This window comes from Petaurus breviceps, unplaced genomic scaffold (genome assembly GCF_028583685.1).
Source record: "Petaurus breviceps papuanus isolate PSGF00001 unplaced genomic scaffold, PetGlider_PUasm1.0 688, whole genome shotgun sequence".
Taxonomy (NCBI): domain Eukaryota; kingdom Metazoa; phylum Chordata; class Mammalia; order Diprotodontia; family Petauridae; genus Petaurus; species Petaurus breviceps.
Window position 1 is genome coordinate 521,923 of NW_027186457.1, and position 8,709 is coordinate 530,631.

General features: G+C 41.8%; 1 pseudogene; it reads right to left on the reverse strand.

The window, feature by feature from the left end:
* Window positions 1–2,377: 2,377 nt before the first annotated feature.
* LOC138174229 (receptor-binding cancer antigen expressed on SiSo cells pseudogene) lies at window positions 2,378–3,500 on the reverse strand (annotated as a pseudogene).
* Window positions 3,501–8,709: the final 5,209 nt, after the last annotated feature.

Here is an 8,709-nt window from a genome sequence, read left to right on the forward strand (position 1 = left end):
ATCTTATTTCCCAGTTACATGTAAAGCAAAAGTAATAATAGTATGTGTGTGTGTGTGTATGTATATAACATTTGATTTTAAAACTTTGAATTCCAGATTCTTTCCTATCCTCCCTCATCACCCACCCTTACTGGGAAGATAAGCAATTCAATATAGGTTGTACATGTGTAGCTATGGAAAATATTTCCATGGTGGATATATTGTGAAAGACTGACTATATTTCCCTCCCTCCTATCCCACCTCCTACTTGTTCTATTCTCTACTTTGATCCTTTCCCTTTTCAAAGTGGGTGCTTCCAACTTCCCTCCCGCCCAGCCTGCCCTCCCTTCCATCATTCCCCCTCTCATCCCCTTCCCCCGCTACTCACCTGTAGGGTGAAACACCCTATTTAGTGTGTATGTCATTCCCTCCCTAAGCCAAATTCAATGAGAGTAAGGTTAACCCATTCCCTTTTGCCTTCCTGTTCTCCTCCATTGAGACCATTTTCCCTTACATCTTCCATATGAGATAGTTTACCCCATTCTGTCTCTCCCCATCTCCTCTCATTATATTCCTCTCTCACCTCTTAATTTTACCTTTTAATTATCATCCTTTCCTATTCGATTGGTCTTGTGCCTTCTATGTATACCTGTACACATATAAACACACACTCACATATGTATTCATATGCCCATATACCCTCCTATATAGACATATATGTATGTCTATGTATGTATACATATATCTATACATTTATATTCTCTTCAACTATTCTCATACTGAAAAAAGTTTCATAAGTTACAATTATCGTTTTTCCATTGTAGGAATGTAAATAGTTCAACTTTGATAAATTCCTTATAATTTCTTTTCCCTGTTTACCTTATCATGCTTTTCTTACTTCTTCTTTTTGCTTTTTTTTTTTTTTTGGAGGGCAATTGGGTTAAGTGACTTGCCCAAGATCACAGGCTAGTTTTTGTGTTAAGTGCCTGAGGCTGGATCTGAACCCAGGTCCTCCAGACTCCAGGGCTGGTGCTCTATTCACTGCGCGACCTAGCTGCCCCGTCTCTTGCTTCTTGTATTTGAATGTCAAATTTTCTATTCAACTCTGGTTTTTTCATCATGAATACTTGAAAGTCCTCTGTTCCACTGAATGACTATATTTTCCCCTGAAACATGATACTCAGTTTTGCTGGGTAGGTGATTCTTGGTTTTAATCCCAGCTCCTTTGACCTCTGGAATATCATATTCCAAGCCCTTTGATCCCTCAGTGTAGAAGCTGCCAGATCCTGTGTTATCCTGATTGTGTTTCCACAATATTGAAATTGTTTCTTCCTGGCTGCTTATAGTATTTTCTCCTTGATCTGGGAACGCTGGAACCTGGCTATAATATTCCTTGGAGTTTTCTTTTGGGGATCTTTTTCAGGAGGTGATCAGTGGATTCTTTCAACCTCTATTTTGCCCTCTGGTTCTAAAATATCAGGGCAATTTTCCTTGAGAATTTCTTGAAGGATGATTTCTAGGTTCTTTTTTTGATCATGGCTTTCAGGAAGTACAATAATTTTTAAATTATCTCTCCTGGATCTATTTTCCAGGTCAGTGGTTTATCCAATGAGATAATTCACATTGCCTTCTATTTTTTCATTTGTTTGGATCTGTTTAATAGTATCTTGATTTCTCATAAAGTCACTAGCTTCCATTTGCTCCAATCTAATTCTGAAGGAATGATTCTCTTCAGTGAGTTTTGAGATTCTTTTTCCATCTGGCAAATTTGACTCTTTAAGGCATTCTTCTCCTCATTGGCTTCTTGAGCCTCTTTTGACATTTGAGTTAGTCTATTTTTTAAGATGTTATTTTATTCAGTCAGGTTGTTGACTCTCTTTTCATAATTTTCTTGCATCGTTCTCATTTCTCTTCCCAATTTATCCTCCACTTATCTTATTTGGTTTTCAAAATCCTTCTTAAGCTCCTCTATGGCCTATAAGCAGTTCATATTTTTCTTGGAAGCTTTTGGTGCAGGAGTTATGACTTTGTTTTCTTCTTCCTGCTCCATGCCTTTATCCTTTTAGTCCCCAAAAAAGGAATCCACAATCAGACTGCTGTGCTTGCCTCACTTCCCCTGATTGCTCATGTTGCCACTGAACCACTTGACTCTTGAGCTTTTTGTCACAGTAGAACTCTGTTTTCAGAGAGGAGAGCTTTGTCCCAAAATCTGGGGTTTTCTCAGCTGCCATAGCTATGAGTTGGGTGCCCTCTTAGGAGCCTCCACCAGCTCTGGCACACTTGTCACGTACCCCAGTACCTCCACCCAGGACAGGGATCCAGATCCAAGCAGGTTAAAGCAAGAGCAATTACCCCTCAGAGTGGTTGCTTGGTCTCCCTACAATCTGCAGGCCAGAAGTTCTTTGTTTTTTCTTTAAAATTGTTTATTTCATTTTTTACACACATTGAATGAAAACATAATAGACAGCAGAGTAGGTTCTCCCACCAGAAAATTATTTACACCCAAATTTTTCCAAGCTAGAAATATGAACTTGAAGAGTTACTGGTATATCCCATTTGTAATAATTTCTCTGCAGCAATCAATTTTCTTATATGTTTGGAAGATACTGAAGAAAAATATTGTCTTATAAGTCTTTTTATTTTGTTTAAGTCCCATCTACTAGCAGTTCAAGTGGCGATAGGAGAATCCTGGTATCCGGGAAGGCCTGGTGAACACATCAAAATCAAACAGCTTGTTTGTATTCTAAAAATACTTTTAAATCCATACAAACAATGCTTATAATGTGGAGCTCAAAATCCTTCAAATGGAAATGTCAAACATCTGTTACGGCAGTTTCACACCAATTTTGTTCTGTTCTTTCTTCATTAGTCGTTGTGCTTCCTTTTCTATTTTCTTCCTTTGTTGTTCTGCTGCTCTGTTTTCTCTCTCAGCTATTTTCTGCAGTCTCAGGACTTCCTCTGCCTGCCAGGTTGCATCTTCTTCTTCTTCCCATGCATTTGTATTCTCCTGCCAGGTATCCAAATCACCTAATTCAGGAGATTGGTGAATAAAAGGAATATCTTGTATAGCTGCAAATCTACTACAGAAACCTGTAGTAGCATCTGGGATGCCAAAATTTAATGGTTCTCTCTCCTCAATAATAATTTTCTGTGTTTTCCTTATAGTCAGTGCCATGTCTTCAAAATAGTCAGGTTCCAACTGTTCCATTGTATTTTGTTGTGCTGTTCCATTTCCATTCCCTCCTTCAATCTTTATACTTGTGGGTGTACCTTCATCCCAGGAGCTCCAGTCTTCAACTTCTGACTGCTTAGGAACTGGTGAATAATCCACTGTGGTTGGCAAAGTTATTTGATCTCCACTTAATTTCCATCCTCCGCCTGACGTGCATATTAACCTCTTAATGAATGACAGCACTGTTGCTAGACAGGTACAAACTTTAAACAAGCGGAACTGTGTGATAGCCATAATGGGAAGCAGGACCTGCCCCTCCCCCTCAGTTCCAGCCAGGCAGAGGCTCGGAGCTGCCACAAGCCATGCGAATGCAGGCATGGGCTCATGCACTTGTCCTCAGCCTTTCTCAGCAGCTCATTCAACCCCCCCCCCCCCCCCCCCAACCCCCATCCTTCTCTGCTGAATGGCTGCCATGGCCCTCTGCCTCCTCCAGGGAAACCCTCCTCCTGCCCCCCCCCTTCGCCCCTCCCCTCGTTCCCTTCCTAGGATCCCCGGTCCACAGCTGCAGCCTGGTCTAGGCCAGGAGTTCTGATACAGCCATGCAGCACTGTGCCTCAGCCACTTCTCGCCCTGGGGGCAGAGGCCTGACCGCACTCCCATACCCCCATTCCCAAAGTTCACTGACTTCTCACTTTGTCTTTGCATTTATGGGTTGATAATTCTGGAAACCACCACAGCTGCTGGTGGTCCACTCTCCCAGCATCCCTGTACTGCGGCTGGTTGGGCTGCCCTGACGCTAAAACCTCAGATTCACTGGGGGCTGGGCTCCCCTCCCAGCATGCTGTGCTGTACCCTTCCTGCTGGCAGGCTGGGCTGTGCTCAGTGGGAGGTTAGTTTCTCTCTGTCACTTTGTGGGTTCTGTAGCTCTAAAGTTTGTTTAGAGTCATTTTTTACATGTATTGTAGGAAGTACGAGCTGGAGCCATGAGGAACTCTTGTTTCTACTCCGCCATCTTTGCTCCACCCCCTTTTTTAGTTTCTCCCAAACTACATACTTTTAAAAATAGATTTTGATGTCGGTTTTTAAGTTTCTCACCCATCTTTTTTTTTTTTTAATAAATTCCAGGGTGGCTAGGTGGCATAGTGAATAGAGCACCAGCCCTGGAGTCAGCAGGACCTGAGTTCAAATTTGGTTTTTGGAGGGGGTGGAAGGCAGGGCAATTGGGGTTAAGTGACTTGCCCAAGGTCACACAGCCAATAAGTGTTAAGTGTCTGAGGTAGGATTTGAACTCAGGTCCTCCTGACTCCAGGGCCAATGCTCTATTCACTGTGCCACCCAGCCGCCCACTGCACCTTGTATGTGTAAGAAACAATGCTCAGCTCTGGGGATAAGAAAAAAGGCAACCCCCCCCCCCCATAACAGTCCCTGCTCTCAAGATCTCTAAGGTTAATAGAGGAGATGATATGCAAACAATTACATGCCAGCCAGATATAGATGGGATAAATTAAGGATAAGCTTAGAGGAAAGACTAGCATTGATGGTTTGGGAAAACCTTTGCAGAGAAGGTGGGATTTTAGCTTTGACTCAAAGGAACACTGGAGAGAAAGGCAAATGAGTCAGTTCCAGGGATGGGGGACAGCTAGGTCCTTTGCCTGGTTAACATACTCCACTCCCCACTCCATCCTATTCTTACTCATCCCAGTGATTCTGAACCCCCAGATGTCATTGTACAATCATTGTGCTATTCTGAACCTCTCAGATGTCATTGTATGATCATTGTGCTATTCTGAACCTCTCAGATGTCATTGTATGATCACCATACTATTCTGAACCCCCAGATATCATTGTATGATCACCATACTATTCTGAACCTCTCAGATGTCATCGTATGATCACCATACTATTCTGAACCCTCCAGATGTCATCGTATGATCACCATACTATTCTGAACCCCCCAGATGTCATTGTACGATCACCGTACTATTCTGAACCCCCAGATGTCACTGTATGATCACCATACTATTCTGAACCCCCAGATATCATTGTATGATCACTGTACTATTCTGAACACCCAATGTCATTGTATGATCACTGTACTATTCTGAACTCCCAGATATCATTGTACAGTCACTGGGATGAGTAAAAATAGAATGGAGTGGAAAGTATGGTAACCAGTGAGGAATGAGCCCAAGCAAAGAATCCCTGCTGTCCTTCATCCCTGCAATTGACTCCTTCACCTGTCTCCTGGCCTCCTTTTTTTTTTTTTTAAAGCAATCGGGGTTAAGTAACTTGCTCAAGGTTACACGGCCAGTTATTTCTGGGTGTGGTGCTAAGTATCTGAGCCCAGATTTGATCCCCAGGTCATCCCGACACTGGAGCCAATGCTCTTACTCACTGAGCTACCTGGCTGCCCCTAAGCAATTGGGGTTAAGTAACTTGCTCAAGGTTACACGGCCAGGTGTTTCTGGGTGGGTGCTAAGTGTCTGAGCCCAGATTCGATCTCCAGGTCATCCCGACACTGGAGCCGGTGCGCTTACTTGCTGTACTACCTGGCCACCCCTCCTGGCCTCCTTCTAAACAAAGCTAAAATCATCTCCTTCCACCCTAAGCCTCTTTGGTCACATACCATGTCAGATCTGCCCATCCCTTTTGCTGTGCTCTCTGGAATGCTTGTTTCATAGTTAACACATTTGCTTTCATCTTCAGCCTTTTCCTTTCCCACTCCCTTTGTTTTCTGACCTGGTATCCCTGGATACCTTTTTAGTACTAATTGCATTTTTACTCATTTGTCTTTTTTTGTATCCTTAGTGCTTAGGACATAGTAGGAGCTTAATAAATGTTTACTGATTGATTGGTCATACCCCTTGACTCCGTTTTTGTGGTGAGGGAGTTGGAAAACTCCATGTTCCTCATTGCTACTTCTAGGCTTTCCCTCTGTCAGTAATTTCTCCTTCTTTGAGGTTTAGTCATTGAATATGTAATTATAAGGAGTCTGGTAGCTGTTATATACCTTTGCTCACAAAACACTCTCCTTCCTTCCTTAATGAGTTCAGTGCCTGACTCAGTCTTTCTTTCCAGCCCAACTTGTGCTATCGTACTAGGGAACACACACACACACACACACTCATGTATACATACATACGTATACCCACAGACATGCACACATACATATGTGTTTGTGCATATATACCATATGCATATACACACACACACACATATATACCTATGTATATACACATGTTGATTCTCTTTCAAATGCCCTAAGTCCCCACTTCCTCAGCTTTACTTATTTCCCCATGACCCAATCCTCAACTCCTCTTCAGCTATGCTCGGGGTTGGTTGTACGTTTGATCTCACCATCATCCATAAATGTTCCATTTCTGTATTCATGAAATCTGAAATTCATATCTAATCATTATCTGTTGTCATTCTACCTTTTCTTCTGCCTTATGATTCTGAGCCCTGTTCTTCCCTTTCACTGTTTCCTCGAATCACTTCAGCACTCAGTTCTTTCCCAGGTCATGCAATGCCCAGGCTCTCCTTTCTTCCTTAGCTTCATCCCTGGGTGAACCAATTCAACTTTACACCATCTTCTCCACTTGAATCCTTTGTTCCTTATTTTATCGCCACTCATTCCCCAACCTTGGTTAGTTCCATAATCTGCTGACTTCACTCTGATTTGTGTGCTGATGAACAGAACTGGAGAAAATCCCCAAATTGTCCTGTGTCTGAGTCCACTAAAAATTTATGTGACATAATCTCAACTGGGCCCTCATGGCAGCAAGGTAATTCTTTTACATCTCTGCAATTGACTTACTATCCTACTCAGCACAATGAGCAGCTATTCCAAACCTGTTTATCTCTCCTTAAACCTCCCATGCACCCCTTTCCCCCATCCTCTTATCTGAGGGCCTCACCTCATACTTTAGAAAAAAAAATTGAAGTCATTTGATGAGAGCTGGCTCTTCTATCCCTGCTCCCCCACCTCATCTCACATCACTCAGATGTCTTCTCTACTAGCTTTTCCTTCATCTTTGTTTCTCATGAAGAAAGAGGTGACTCTTCTTATCAAGGTGAATCCTTGATTCCTTCTTTTCTCCTCTTCTCTAGTAGATTGCCTTTCCCCCCACTCTAATTTTCTCCCTTTATTTATTGACTGCTTTTTTGCTGCTTCCAGACATGTCCTCCTTGAAAAGCTCTCACTTAGAGCAGAACCAGGAGAACATTGTACACAGTCACAGCCACATCGTACAATGACTAACTGATAGACTTAGCTCTTCTTAGCAAAGCAAGGATCTAAGACAACTTCAAAAGACTCGTGATGGAAAATGCTATCCACATCCAGAGAAAGAACTATCAGTTGGAATGCACATTAAAACATACTATTTGCCCTCTCTTATTTTTTTTTTAAATTTCTTCTTTCTGGTGGTTTCTCCCGTTGGTTCTAATTCTTTTTTATGAAATGTCTAATATGAAAATAGGTTTAATATGAAGGTATGTATAGAGCCTATATAAAATTACATGCTGTCTTGGGGTGGGGGGAGGGGAGAGATAGGGAGAAAATTTGGAACTCATAATCTTATGGAAGTGAAAGTTGAAAACTAAAAATCAATAAATTTATTTATTTTTAAAAACTCTCACTTAATTCTGCCATTCCCTGTTAGCAATCAACCAGTACCTTTCCTCCCTTTTCTGGGCTAAACTCCTTGAGAAAGCCATTTACAATCTATGCCTTCATTTCTTCTCTCACTTAATTCTAAACCCTTTGCAATTTGACTTCTGACCTCATTATTTGACTCCAACATCGCTCTCCAAAGTCAGGAGTGATCAGACTCTTACTTGTCAACTCTAATGGCTTTTTATCCATTTTCATCTTTTTTGATCTCTGTGTAACCTTTGCCATCATTGATCACCCTCTTCTCCCAGATACCTCTCTCCTGGTTCTTCTGCTACCTGTCTGACCTCTCCTCAGTCTCCCTTGCTGGGGTCTCACCCAGGTCATTCCTGGTCAGTATGTATGCCCCTGAGGCTCTATCCTGGGCCTACTTCTCTCATAAACTCCCATGGACTCAATTATCCTCTATATAAATTATTTTCAGATCTGCTTATCCAACCATAACCTTTCTCCTGACTTCTAGTACTGTCTCATGAGCTGTCTGTTGGACATCTTGAATTAGATGTCCCATATGCATCTAAAGTTCACAACAGTTGTTTTAGTCTTGTCTGACTCTTCATGATGCAACCTTATTTGGGGTTTCTTGGCAAAGAGACTGGAGTGGTTTGCCATTTCCTTCTTCAGCTCATTTTTACAGCAGAATTCATGGTATATACTCTAGTCCCATTACCTCATTAACTGTTGGAGATATCATCAGGGGAATTTGGGGGAGTAGGGAAATATCCCAAATTTTCAGGAAGTAATGTCACGTGTTTAATTCTGTCCACTGAATTCATACAATGTGCAAACAAATTCTAAAACATATGACTTATAATTCTGGTCTCAAAGCCTCACTGCAAACTCATACTACAATAGGTAAAAGTAATCACTATTTCTAATTTAC